This window comes from Cornus florida, unplaced genomic scaffold (assembly GCF_030987335.1).
Source record: "Cornus florida cultivar Cherokee Brave unplaced genomic scaffold, ASM3098733v1 CherokeeBrave_3.0.0_Hap2_Chr04, whole genome shotgun sequence".
In the NCBI taxonomy this organism is placed as follows: Eukaryota; Viridiplantae; Streptophyta; class Magnoliopsida; order Cornales; family Cornaceae; genus Cornus; species Cornus florida.
In genome coordinates, this window is record NW_026775574.1 from 6,669,725 (window position 1) to 6,685,014 (window position 15,290).

Genomic DNA, 15,290 nt, shown 5'->3' on the forward strand with positions numbered 1-15,290 from the left:
TTAAATAAATGATTTTTTCATTTCCTATGTTTTCAGTAACATTAATTTGAAATATTATGACCCGTTACCATTCTAATTAAAACCCCTTTTTCTTTTGGGATACGGAAAATTAAGAGATTATTATTACTCAGTCATTATAACCTCTGTTTGTGTGAGTATTTATGTAAGTGCCACATGACCAAATTAATGTCCTCTAAACGGTTGCAAATTACAATAAATGTTTAATTTTATAATATCTTACTACTTAATTAATCATATCTTACTACTAAACTAATTCTACTGTGGAGATGGGAGAGCGCGCTTATGGGTGTTATCTTCCTTTGTTTCCTTCAATTCACCAAATATGTGGTAATCTCTCTCTCTCTCTCTGTCTATCTATATATCTATATATGCATGCATATGTATGTGTATATATGTACTAAATACTAACCCCAAAAAAATAAAAAAATGGATTGCAGAAGCAAACCATATATATATATAGAATTTAAACTCCCACATCTCCTCCCTTTTAGCAACATTGTTTGACTTGGCTAAATGAAGTCTCCTAAAAATAAGGAGAAAATCAACCCTACATTCTCCTTCTTTTTTCCCTAAACCAACTTTGGTCTTACCATATTTAGTAAGATAACAATCCCTTAAGAATTGATATGCCGTGGTAAGTCCCATAGAACTCACCATGTGTTGAAAATCGATTGGTTGGATGAATCTTGTCTTGGATAATTATATGAAGTTGCATGTAGGATAGTGTTTCCATGCAATCCCTATATTCCAAATAGGAAAAAGTGGGCTATTGTTTTAAAGATGGCAAGTCCTAATAGGACTCACCTTTTTCCTTTAAAAATAGAAAACCCCATATAGTAGGATTGCATTGGTCCACTTTTAACTACTACGTAATATTACATAGCTTCCAATAATAATTTATTAAAGTTGCGATCCAATGTCTACAAGGGTCTCGTAATCTCGAATGGTCCATCTCGATCATATTAGAAATGGAATCCAAATCACCACGTCCCTCTGCTTGCCGATCCTACAAACAAACCATGTGCTATCAGTTTTTATTAGATTAAAATTATAAACCTCCACCACTTTCAAGTCAAGAAATTGAGTACCTAGTATGTCACTAGACCTTTTTAATGTAAAAAGATTGAATCTTTGAAAGAAAATGAGAGTTTTGAGGTTAATTTATTCGAGTTACCTATGTAGTCGCGAAGTGTGTTTTTGCTGGGCAAGTATTACTGAGCTTGGTGATCGCGTCTCCATAAAGCTGTATATGTAGAGTAATTGTTGACCAAATATGTTCTATACCTATCACAGCTCCAATGCGATCCGTAATCATGAATGGACCAACAAATCGCGGTGACAACTTCTCTATTCGATTTTTTTTGCCAAAAAACCACACACACACAAATTTCAATCTTCTTGTTGTCTATTTATTTATGTCTTAAAAAATCTTGATCCATATATATTACTATTTCTACACATACGTGATCATATATATTGGTTCGTGTTGCGCGTCGTGGGAATTGCCTCATCGTCGCCGATTTTGCCGGTTGGGAATGTTCAGGTTAGGTCGTGGTTACGAGACTGATTTAGGAATGCAAAAAGAATTTTTAAAAAAAATTTACCCTGTGAGTTTGACCAATGTTATGTGAACTTCTATTTGTGAATTTTCTCAAAGGGAAGGAGAACCTTTACGTGACAATGAATCAGAAGAACAAATCAATGTTACATTTCTCCCCATTAATAGTTAATAGATTGAATTCTACTTTAGTGCTTATGTGATTGCTAAAAAGGTTTTGTTTTGTGATTAAACCTGCAGTCTTTCAGGCTTAGAAAAACAAGCCTTTTGAGAACTCCAATAGATGAGTGAAGCACATTCCCGTGATCCTTGGTAGGCCATTTTTAGCCACGGCTAATGCATCAATTAATTGCCGAACCGGGGTGATGGACATTGCTTTTGGAAACATGCAAATCAAACTCCACATCTGCCAATGTATAAACAAAAATACTTAAGGAGGCATGGTTGAGTTGCCAATATATAAATAAATATATTTATAATGGCATGGTTGAGACGATTTTTCAAAGAAGCATTCCGTCTTGCTAGAGACGTTAAACTTAGCACCCATTTTGCATATTTCTTACATTTTTCATTTTTCTTTGCATATTTTCACATATATATAAAATAAAAATAAATAAAACTGAACTGAAGATTACAATTTGATCCTTAAAGGATTCAATAATTATAAGGAAGATACATTTCTTTCCTTATTCAAATTTACATTTCAAAAAATGATAACTTATTAGAAAGTAATGCTTCGTGAGTGGACATTGAGCTGTTGTGAGAACCCTCAAGTATACTATGTCAAGAAAGTTTTTCTAAGGAACCTATTATATGACTAAACCTTTTTAATGTATACAGATTGAATCTTTGAAAGAAAATGAGAGTTTTGAATGAAGAAGCAAGTTAGCTTCAATTTGTAAGGGTTGGTGTAACTCAAAGGAAGACTAAGAGAGGTTGTCTCTTAGCAAAGTGAAGCAAGGAGTTACTTCATGTATAATTAAATTACATCCACAAATCAAGTCAAACAACACGTCATTCAAATTCCACACATAGCCACATAAGCACTTAAAAATAATAAAATAAATACTGAAAACAATAAAATAAATAATAAAAATTCCGATTATATCCCTTTCAAAACTAGGGGCAAACATAATCAAGATAATTAAAATTAAGCATATTCACCCAAAACCTCTCCACCCTTTTTCTCTCTCTAAAAACTTAATGTAAAAATTGAGATCCCCAAAAATACAAGCCTTCCCCCCCTCTTATCCACTCAAAATCAAGTGAAAATGAATCCCGTACGAGGGTGCGAGTGCAATTTACCCTAAAGAAAAAGAGAAACCTTAAATGTACAAAACAAATGATATGGGAGGAATTGATGTTGATTATCGAGCACATAGTTCTCGACTGGGCAGGGGAGCCTCTTCTAGTGCACCTAATCAGCAATTGGGTTATCAGATAGGTGGTTCTCAGGGCAGATAAACCAGGGTCGTGCAGGATCAATAAGCACGGTAACATTTTTATCCAAAATAGACCTTTTTAATGTATAAACGTTGAATCCTTGAAAGAAAATAAGAGTATTGATTTAAACTTATTCGAGTTACTTATGAAGTGGCGAAGAGTGTTTTAATGAGTGAAATTTTCCTCCTTTTGAAAGGCAGGAACAAACTGATAAGTGAATCGAATGATGTGGTGCTCAATGGTTGACTGCTTTGCTTTCATTATATGGTGTCAATGCCCTCCTTGGGAAATGGTTGTGGAGATTTGGTGTGGAGACACTGGCCTTGGAGGAGGGTTGTGACGAGCCGTTTTGGGGAGTTGAGAGGAGGGTGGAGTTCTCTGGAAGTGAGTGGTGCAAACTTGCCATTTGTATGATCATTTTTTCATGTTTATGAGCCCCATTGTTTTCAGGCATGCATTAGAAACATGCTTAGGCCTTACAAATGACATACAGATATGTAAGGTATGTATCACAAAATCCTAACCTCCACAGTTGATACTAACTGTGATAATGTAAGCATCAAAACAATATTCACAGCATGCCTTTCTTTTGTTATCATATTTTGAATGCCATGGGTGTATGGTACTTTTGGAGCTTTAGTAGCTTTCTTGATATGTAACAACACTCAAATAATTGCTTTTGACATTATAAGCATGTATGTAAAGAAGCCATGCACTAACGTTTTTGTCAAAATGCCCCCACTAAAATTAAACACCCTCGTAAACTATAAATCGTCATCACATTGCCCCGTTTCACTTCAAACTCGTTAACCTGCCGTGAAATGATAAAAACATGTCATTTTATAACTGAATTTTTAGAAAACAATTTTCAGAAAATTGAACCAAGTATAATTTTCTATTTTTAGTTTTCAAAAACTGTTATCAGAGTTAAAAAAATAACTTACATAGTATTTTCCTCTACTTCTCAATATGGAAGGTGAGAATTGGAGTTTCTTTAGAGACAAATGAGTTGGTGAATTTCTTGCTAATAATAATAAACAAAAAAGTATTTAGCATACTTTTCAAGAAAAGTAAAAATACCAATGTCATGGAAATCAAATATCATGAATGCATGCAAAATTGAAATCAAATCCGAAGTCACATAAATCACACAATTCAAACTAAACAAGCAATTCAAATAACATATAAACAAATAGCCAAATAATCATATAATTTAATAAAAATACAATTAAATCAATTAAATAAATACCGAGACTATCACTAACCGGGTCCGTACCCTAACCCGAATCTACTATTTTTAGAAATGACTATTTTGCCCCTGGGGGCTTATTTGTCATATTTTCGATCTTTTGCTTCCGCATCAGTTCTTGTTAAGTTCCACGACCTCATGGAAGGTCACTTTGACGATCTCATCAGTTGGGAACGCATAGGGTTTCTAGAGCCGCTGAGATTGCTCAATTTGGAGTTCCAAGTAAAACATTATGTCCATGCCGTATTTACGATGCGTTTCTAAAGATGAAGTTGACTACATTTTGAGGGAGATCCACCTAGGAATTTGTGAAAACCATGCTGGGAGTAGGTTACTTGCCAACAAGGCCATCCGTCATAATAATCTACTTCCTTTGTTAAAGGGTGAACTGGGTGTTGTAAAATGCTAGGTCGATGCATGCTCATCTCCTACGAGTAGCTTTATGTTACTCACCCCTACGATACTGGGGCATATTTCAGGTACAAAGACTTGGTTCGTGAAGCCTAGCATTCCTTGAATGTCGAGTAACTTTCAAGTTTCCATTTCATGCTAACATTCTAAGGCATGGATTGTGTGGTTTCAACCTACTTGTGCATGAAAGGTGATTTCATGCATTATTTAAATTACGTATAAGTACCCTAACTATATTTTTAGTGAAGGTAGTAGTAGTTTCTATAAATGTAAAACTTGGCCCTCGCCTTAATGCACATTCTAAAGCTTGTGGTGCGGCAACTTCACTGTCTTCTTATAAGGACATATATACTTCCTGGAAGCTCAGTTACCAACTTTCACTTAGCTTGGCGGAAAAAAGAAGTTTCATTTGGCAGAAAGTTGCCACCGAGCACACCGCTGGAAGGACAACGAAAAACTAATCAAGATGGACTCAAGAATCGCATGATTCGGAGTCCGAACGAAGGAGAAACGGCATGACGAAGAAAAACGAGCACTTAAAGCAAAAAGGGTAAACTGGTAATTATCCAGGAAGAACTGGGTGCAACCGAGCACACCGTTGGAAAGACAGCGAAAAATTAGTCAAGTTCAAACAAAAATCCCGGGCTCTTTGGTTAAAAGAAGGAGATCGGAACACAAAATTCTTCCACAGTTTAGCTAATGCTCACAGAAGGAGTAGTCATATAGGTACAAGCCAAACCACATATAGAGTAGTAAATTCCATTGAAACTCGCCACATGTCGCATTTCCAATGGGCCAAAAATAATGGAGTAAACATATGCCCCCCAAATTCCATGCCATGTGGAACAACTTGATGATAAGGCATGGGATTTGAATTCCGCCATCATGACGCTCTTAAAATTCCAACTTCCTCTTTTCATGCAGTTGACTTCCTTATTTCCTTCAAAGTCTATTCATTATGCCACTTGTTTGACAAATACCATATATTCCGAGAAGATCCTATCCCTTTATGACAAAAACTTCATTCCTTTTAAATTTTGAAATCTCCAAACAAACCCCCTTAAAAATCGTCATTGGATTAAAACAACCCAAGTAATCATTAGTTGAAGAGTTTCAATGCAACACACTGCTAGTTCCTCGGTTTCCTCCATATCAATCCTTATCTGCCGCCAACTTTCAAAAGAACATTCCGTGTTCCAATATAAGTCCTACCCATTTATAGCTAAAACCATCCAATTTCCTTATCTTTATTACCTTTTTTTGAATTTTGAAAATCCCAACTACCAACCCTCAGAAAACGTAACTTTCTCATTACTTCTATATATATATGCATGTGTATCTCTCATCCTCATCAGAAAACCTCTCTTTTTCCTCTTTCCTCTTTCTTCTCCTCTAACCAAACCCTAAAAAATAGCAAGACTCTAACTTTGTAGCAGTAACGAATCATGGCTCCTGTGAAAGCTAAAAAACTGCCCAAACAAACCACTAGTTCCTCTCTTCCAGCTCCTTCAATTCGGCCTAAAATCAAAATTCGAAGCCATAGCCACCAAGTCCAATTACTTCTGCAATCCCTGAATCCTGCTAGGCTACATCTCAACCCTCTGATTCACCTTGAAGATTCTTCAATCGGGCTTGGACCGGCCTTTGCAGGTGTGGCCCCCTCCGAGTTGGCAGAGCTCTACCCTTCCGGTACGTCTCCTCTCCCCTTTGATTCAGAGTTCCCTCTTATTTTAAAGAAAGGGAAAAAAGTAAAGCCTTCCTTCAATATAAAGAATTGGACACCATATAGTTCCTCTTGGTCGTCCTGAGTGAATCGTCTGTCCAAAGATGAATGGATTCTTCAAAAGTAGTGAAGTACCCGTGTCGGACACGTATTATTTGGACATAGGTTTAGGATATGTGTCCGACACTTTTGGTTGGACATATAATTAAAAACCATATCATATCATTTAATTACATTTTATTATTTCTTTAAAATGAGTTAAATGCCTATATTGAACATTATATTAGATAAAAATATTACTTTACTCTAGAAAATAAAATAAAATAATTAATAAAATAAATATTTAACCCCATTTTGCAAAGACCTCCCAAAGTATACTTTTTGTCAGAAAATTGATTTGAAGTGACCAAATGCCCATAATTTTATTTAAAAATAAGAAAACAATACAATATAGGACCAAAGTATTTTATTTATATATATATATACTCCCTTTGTCCCGAAATACATATCTTGCATGAGGAATCCAATTTTTTATGATAGTGGAGTTCTAATAATTTTTATTATATTAATAAGAGTGAAGTTTAAAATATGTCCTTATTAAAAGACAAAATAGTGTTCTTGTTTAGTTAAAATGATAGTTTGGGAATGTTATAAAAATTATTACATTCAATTTTGGAATGGAACATATTTTTTGGAACATTCAAAATGAAAAGATGAATAAGTATTTTGGGACGGGGAGAGAGAGAGAGAGTGTGTGTGTGTGTGTGTGACCCATTGAAGACCCAATTTTTTGTTACATGGTTCCATTAATTGTGTCTGACCCATTGAAGACCCAATTTCTATTTTTCTCATTGTCACACCTTGCAGTTGTCTGTCATAAAGGTTCCCAAAACAAAGTTGTATAATTATACTATTACTAGTGTGTGTGTGTGTGTGAATGGCCATTGAAAGCTCAGGTTCGTATGATCTCAATTTTTTGTTACATGGTTCCATTAATTGTGTCTGACCCATTGAAGACCCAATTTCTATTTTTCTCATTGTCGCACCTTGAAGCTGTCTGTCATAAAGGTTCCCAAAACAAAGTTGTATAATTATACTATTACTTAGTCTCTCACATAGGCCAAATGAAAGATATACTACTAGTCTCAAGCAAAGAGAGTCATGGTCCTTAAACTGTACTTGCAAACAATTTTTTTTAACACACAATCCCATAGAAGGTTTGCACAATCCACTAGTGTTTATAATCACAATACTTTGCCCGTAGATCCTCAAGCTCCTTCTTTTGCGCATCCAATTCGTGTTTTGCCCTTAGAGCCTCCAGTTCCTTCTCTTCCGGAGACATATCTCTGAAAAAAAGAAAAAAAAAACATAGAAGTGTTTTTAAACCTAAACATAATTTGTAACAAAAGGGCATTCAAAAAACTCAATTACATGGTAAAAAGTAAAAAGACTAACCGTTCTACCATCCAGTCTATCAATTTATCCATCCTGTAATAAAAACAAAAAAGTCAACAAATAAATAAATAAATTACAGAGAAAACCAAAAATTCCTAGACATCTCTCACTAGAACCAAAAAAAAAAAAAAATGCTAAAAATCAACTAGCATCTTTAGAAAAGTGGAAGTCAATGTCATATTAATTAGGGTAAAGTGCAAAAAAACCCCCTTCAACTATTGGCCATGTGCAATTAACCCCCCTGAACTACAATTTGCCCCCTTAAACTATTGAATTTGGTGCAATTGACCCCCAATATGACATCTCCGGCCAATTGGTGGTGTAAACGGAAATAGTAAAAGACAATTTTACCGCTGTATAAAGCCACATCGTTTCAGAAAATTTTAGCAACCACCAGCTAAAAAAATAAATTCTGAAAAAAAAAAAAAAAAAAAAAAAAAAATCAGGCCATCGCCGTGAGTCAACCATGGCCGAACCAACCCATCACCGTTCAGCCCACCATTCAAGCTCGTCCCCACTGCCGTCTCTTCATCCACAAGCTCACAGCCGAAGTCGCAACCAGCTCATCGCCGTTCAGCCGCAACCAGCCCATCGCCGTTCAGCCCACCTTGCTCGTCGGTCCTCTCCACCATTCGAGCTTTATCCCCACAGCCGTCGCTTCATCTGAGCGCCGCCGTCGCTTCATTTGAGCGCCGCCGAGTCATCCACGGCCGAGCCACTACTGAACCAGCCCGCCGATCTCACCGCTGCATTTCGCCGTTGCCGCCACTTCACTGCCGGTCCATTCCTCGCCAGAGTCACCATCGCCGTCCGGCCCCCCACCGGACGAATCACTATTCCTCCCGATCGACCAAAGCACACAAACAGAGACAAATAGAATTATACAATCATCAGTTTGTGCATATATATGTATATAGAATTACAAAAACGATATAGAGAGAGAAAGATGAGAGGAGAGAGAGAGTGCGAATAAATTGAGGAAAATAAACCTTATCCTCTGAAGCGAATTCTAAGTTGTGATATTTGTGGTCATCGGAGTCCAAGCTTGTGTACCTCACGGCCAAGAGTCATCCGTCTACACGACCTGCCTTCATCGGCTCCGCGCCGAACAAGAGCTCATCACACCGCCGCCAAATCTATTCTCACAGCTCTTTTCTTATCTCCTCCAGATCCGCCGCGAGCTCGATCCACCATAGCCGGATCTGTTCTCACCGGTTTTTCACTACTATCAACATCCTCAAGCTTGCCGCGTTGCAAATCCAAGTCCAAGACCCAGATCTATCTCGCCGGTCATTTCCATCCTCACAGTCGGATCTGTCTCGCCGGCCATCTTCATCCTCGAAAGTGTAGTTGTGGGGACGGACGGGACGGTGGTAATGGTATCGTCTGTTTTATTGACAATGAACAGTGTGTATTTAGCATAAGGGCATAAGGGCGTGTTTGGGTATTTTAAGTGATTTTGGGTGTAAAGGTAAAGGGTTGTACGGTCATTTAAAGAAATTTGGTTTGTCACGTGACCCATCGCGTGCGTCTTCACGGCCAAAGTCAACCGGCTTATCACCGGAGGGGGTTAATTGCACTAAATTGATTAGTTCAAGGGGGTTATATGTCAAATTAGTAAATCAAGGGGTTAATTGCATATGGTCAATAGTTGAAGGGGGGTTTTTTGCACTTTACCTTATTAATTATTGTAGAAAGTTAGAAACTAAGTAAAGTCCAATTCAAAGAGGAGGAAGAGGGTGAAACATACCCATCAGCTAAGCGGCTACCAACATACAAACCAGGAATAGCCATCACCGAATATAACACTGATTTACAAAAACAAAATTATTTGAATTAGTACTGAAAATTGAAACACAATTAAGACAAGAAAGTTAGGGCGAATAAATAATTACATGTTTTAGCAAGCCATAATGGCATCTGTTTAGACATCTTGGCGAAAATCTGAAAGAAACTTTTTTACAAAATAAATAATAAGAATATTTTATCATCAAAAAGACAAAAAACAAATAATAAGAATATTATTTTATCCATTCCAAGTTCCTCTTATTGAATCTCATGTTTAGATGCGCGCGCGAACACACAAATATATATATATATATATATATATATATATATATATATATATATATTTATTGTAAATAGTAGAACACCACTTACTTGTTAATATTGAGAGTTCTCCTATTCTCCTTCAAATTATTTCTCTGAAAGACCGATTTGTATTGTATAGCATAGAGTATAATACACAACCTTATATATATATATATATATATAGTCTTCCTACCGTATATAACTCTCCTCTTCCAATTAGGATTATCTTTTTTATTTTATCCTATTTTATTTTATACACTTAATCTCTCTTTTACAATTGTACCCCCTTAATTAATTGCTAGTAGTTTAAATTATATATTAGGTTTAAAATCATAAAATCCCACTTTCAAAGTAAAATAAAAAAACTCCATAAACTAATAAAACTTATCAAGTTATCTAAAATTCGTGATTGATCAGTTAAATGAATCGTAAAATATTAAATTAATTTTTATTATTTAATATTAAATTTAAAACATATTATATATTGTTTTGTTTGTTTTCTATCTTATTAATTTTTGTTTAACTTTTCTTATACAAAGCACAGTCGCCTGTTCGCATGTATGAGATGGTGCAGAAAAGGCACACTCACGTGCTAAAGATGGCAGAAGTATATGTTTTTCTGTGTCGTTAACTCTTTAAAGTTATCCTAATTTCTGTAGTATCATCTGTTATGATGTTGTAAGTGATATATAGATTTTACTTATAACATGTAATATAGTATTATATTTAAATTAAGATTATAAAAAAAAAAAATTCCTAATTTATATGGGTTGAAGTGATATAGTTTAAAAAACATGTGCAAATAACACTTTTTGTTATATATATATAAGTGAGGTCCACATGCAATGTTTTTCACTGAAAACAATGAATGCACACTTGTTTGGCGTAAAGAGGAAGCCCAAATGGCTTATCATAGAAGCTTTATTCCGTGGCGTATTAAAGAAGCTTCGTACTGGATAAAAGGGCATGGTCTCTGCTGTATTTGTGTGTGCTTAATGAAAAGGCTTTTCACTTTCTCTCTCTTATATTCTCTCCCTCTCTCCCTTTAAGCTGTCAATATTATTCTCTCTCTATATATATACATATATTCATTATACATTATAAGCACAAGCTTCATCCATCTGAAATTTGAAGAAAAAACTTTTTCTCCCTCTTTCTATCCCAACTATATATCTATTTTGTGATATTAGTTTTGATAGATTGTTGGGTTGGTTTACTTTATCAAAGAAAATAGTATTTCTGACTCCAAATGGTAAGAAAATTTTATTTATGGATTATTGTTCATAAAATAAATTTGTTCACTTAAATGATATATGTGTTCACACTATGGTTGGTTCTACCACCTTTATTATTTAATAATTTATAGCCGGTTTTATTGCCTTTATTGTTTAATAATTTATTCCCTATGTCTGGTTTTACCACTTTTGTTATTTAAATAATTCATATTATGTTATTATTTCATTTAATGCCATTTTATTTATTTATTTATATACTATTCTAAAGTATATTTTTATATTGTTATATCTAGTTATTCTAAAAATGTCAAACTTGACAAAACTGGAATTCGTAGCCCTGGATATTTCTGGCAAAAATTATTTATCTTGGATTCTGGATGCTCAGATCCATTTGGATGCTATGGGCCTTGGAGACACAATCAAAGAAAAAAATGATGCATTATTGCAAGATAAAGCAAAGGCCATGATTTTCCTCCGGCGCCATATTAGTGAGGAACTGAAAACTGAATACCTCACTGAAAGAATTCACTTTGTTTGTGGAACAATTTGAACGAAAGATATAATCATCAAAAAACAGTTATTCTCCCAAAGGCCAATGCTGATTGGCTGCAACTGAGGTTACAAAATTTTAAAACTGTGGCTGAATATAACTCTGTCATATTCAAAATCAGCTCTACATTGAAATTATGTGGTGATACTGTTACTGATAAACTTTTGCTAGAAAAAACATTCACCACATTTCACACCTCGAATGTACTCTTACAATAACAATATCGAGAGCGTAGATTTAAAAAATATTCAAAACTGATATCATGTTTGCTTGTGGCAGAGCAAAATAATGAGCTTTTATTAAGAAACCACCAGTCCCGTCCAACTAGATCGGCACCGATCCCTGAAACATATATTGCTTCATCCCGTGGTCGTGGACACGAACGTGGACGTGGTCGTGGTGGTAGAAATGGTCATAATAATGAATATGGTCGTGGTAAATATAACTACCACAATAATGACTATACGCGTGGTAGAAATCATTCTTATTACCATGAAGTATATCAATCCTCACATTCTCGTAATCAGAGATCCATACCATATACCCAAAGGAGAAATTATAATGAAATGAGACAAGTAAAAGGGAAGGATGTGGCTCAACCTCCCAAGGCACATGATAATACTTGTTATCGGTGTGGCATGACAGGGCCTTGGCAAAGTATTTGTCGTACACCTAAGCATCTGGCTGAACTTTACCAAGCCTCAATGACAGAAAAGGGGAAACAAAAGGAAATGAATTTTCTTGATCATGATGAGCCAGTTGACATCACAAATTTGGAAATGAATTTTATTGATCATAATGAGCCGATTAACATCACAAATCTGGATGTATCAGATTTTTTTGAGGACCGTGATGGAAAGATAGACTTCCTAATTGGTGATGAAAATGTCCACACCAATTAATCCTATTTTTTTTTTTTATGTACTGTCTACTATGTTTTTATTGTCCTAGTATTAAAGTTTTTATCTTCTAGTTTGTATTAAATTTTCTTTTGTTATAAAAGTTTTCTTTTCTGATAACGAAATTTGCATGAATAGGAATGGATCTGACTAGTTCCAAAATAAATGGAGAACATATATGTCTTGTAGATAGTGGAACGACACACAATCCTTTGAGATCAAAAATATTTTTCTCACTTAACTCTGACAGACGCTAGTGTCAGTACAATATCAGGTCCCACCGATTTGATTGAAGGCTCCGTACGAGCCAACATCATTTTATCACATGGAATAAGATTACAAATCAATGATGCCTTATATTCTGCAAGATCTCGGAGAAATCTGTTGAGTTTTAAAGACTTGTGTCGTAATGGGTATCATATTGAGACTGCAAATAAAAGAAATGTGGAATATCTCTACATTACTTCCATTACCTCATGCAAGAAGCTGATATTAGAAAAACTCCCCATTTTCTCTTCTAGGTTATACTATACAACCATTAGGACAATTGAGTCAAATGCTGTGATACATAAAAAATCATGTGACCTAAAATTTTTTATGCTTTGGCATGATCGATTTGGTCACCCGGGGAGTACAATAATGCGTCGAATTTTTGAAAATTCACATGGACACCCAATAAAAGATCAAAAATTCATCTTACCAAATAATCATCAATGCACTGCCTGCTCACAAGGTAAGTTGATTATCAGACCATCCCCTTCAAAAGTCATTGTTGAGTCTCCTCCATTTTTACAACGAATTCACAGGGATATATGTGGGCCAATTCATCCACCTTATGGACCATTTCGTTATTTTATGGTCTTAATTGATGCCTCAACACAATGGTCATATGTTTGTCTGCTTTCTACTCGTAATATTTCATTTGCTAGACTTCTTGCTCAAATCATCAAATTATGAGCACACTTTTCTGATTACCCAATTAAGACAATCCGTCTTGATAATGCTGCTGAATTTTCTTCTCAAGCTTTTGATGATTATTGTAAGTCAGTTGGAATTAATGTTGAACATCCTGTTACACACACTCATACTCAAAATGGTATGGCTGAATCTTTTATTAAAAGACTTCAGTCAATTGGTCGTCTTTTGCTTATGTGAACAAAATTACCTGTTTCTGCCTGGGGTCATGTCATATTGCATGCTGCATCATTAGTTCGTATACGACCATTTATCATAAGTACTCACCATTGCAACTTATTTTTGGTGAACAACCAAATATCTCCCACATACGAGTTTTTGGTTGTACTGTATATGTTCCAATTGCACCACCCCAACGCACTAAAATGGGTCCTCAACGTAGACTTGGAATTTATGTTGGTTTTGATTCTCCATCTATTATTAGATATCTTGAACCCTTGACAGGTGATGTCTTTAAAGCACGATTTGCTGACTATCATTGTGATGAGACTGTTTTCCCACCATTAGGGGGAGAAAAGACATAGCAGCAACGTGATCTTACTTGGAATACCCTGGAATTGTCTCATTTTGATCCTCACACAAACCAATGTGAACAAGAAGTTCAGAGGATCATTAACTTGCAAAATGTTGCAAATCAATTACCTGATGCATTTTCTGATACAAAGAAAGTGATAAAATCACATATACCAGCTGCAAATATTCCAGCTCAAATTGATGTCCCTGGGGAACCTTCTGTTAGTAATGCAGCAAATGCATCTAAAACATGCCTGAAGCGTGGCAGACCAGTTGGTGTAAAAGATACTGCTCCTCGTAAGAGGAAATCGCAAAAAAAAGCTGGCACTCCTGAAGAGGCCACCAAAGGAGCAACAGATATTATCGATCAATCTGAGACAATAGCCTTTGATAAGGCAGAGACTTTTAATGAGTCTCAGGTACCTAAACATGATGAAATAATAAATATTGATGAGGCAAAGGCAACAAATGATGATGTGGCCCTTGACGAGGCAAAGGTACCTGAAAATGATGAGATCTCACTAAATTATGAAACGAGATGGAATAGAAATGAAATTGTTGTCGACAACATATTCTCATATCTCGTTACTCTTGATATTGATAATGAGAATCCGAAACCTCGAAACGTCGAAGAATATCGACGAAGAAATGATTGGCCAAAATAGAAAGAAACAATACAAACAGAGCTAAATTCATTAGCTAAACGTGAAGTATTTGGACCAGTAGTCCAAATACCTGAGGGTATTAATCCTGTAGGGTACAAATGGGTGTTTGTACGAAAGCGTAATGAGAAAAATGAAATCGTGAGATACAAAACTCGACTAGTAACTCAAGGTTTCTCACAGAGACCTGGTATTGATTATGAGGAAACATACTCCCCTGTGATTGATGCACCTACTTTTAAATTCATAATACATTTGGTAGTCAGAGAAAGATTGCATATGCATCTAATGGACGTGGTTACAATATACTTATATGGATCACTAGATAGTGATATTTATATGAAAATCCAAGAAGGATTTAAAATGCCTGAAACAAAACCACGTAATATGTACTCAATAAAATTACAACGATCCTTATATAGATTGAAGCAATTTGGACGAATGCGATCGCCTTAGCGATTACTTACTCAAAGAAAGGTATGTGAACAGTCATATTTGTCCATGC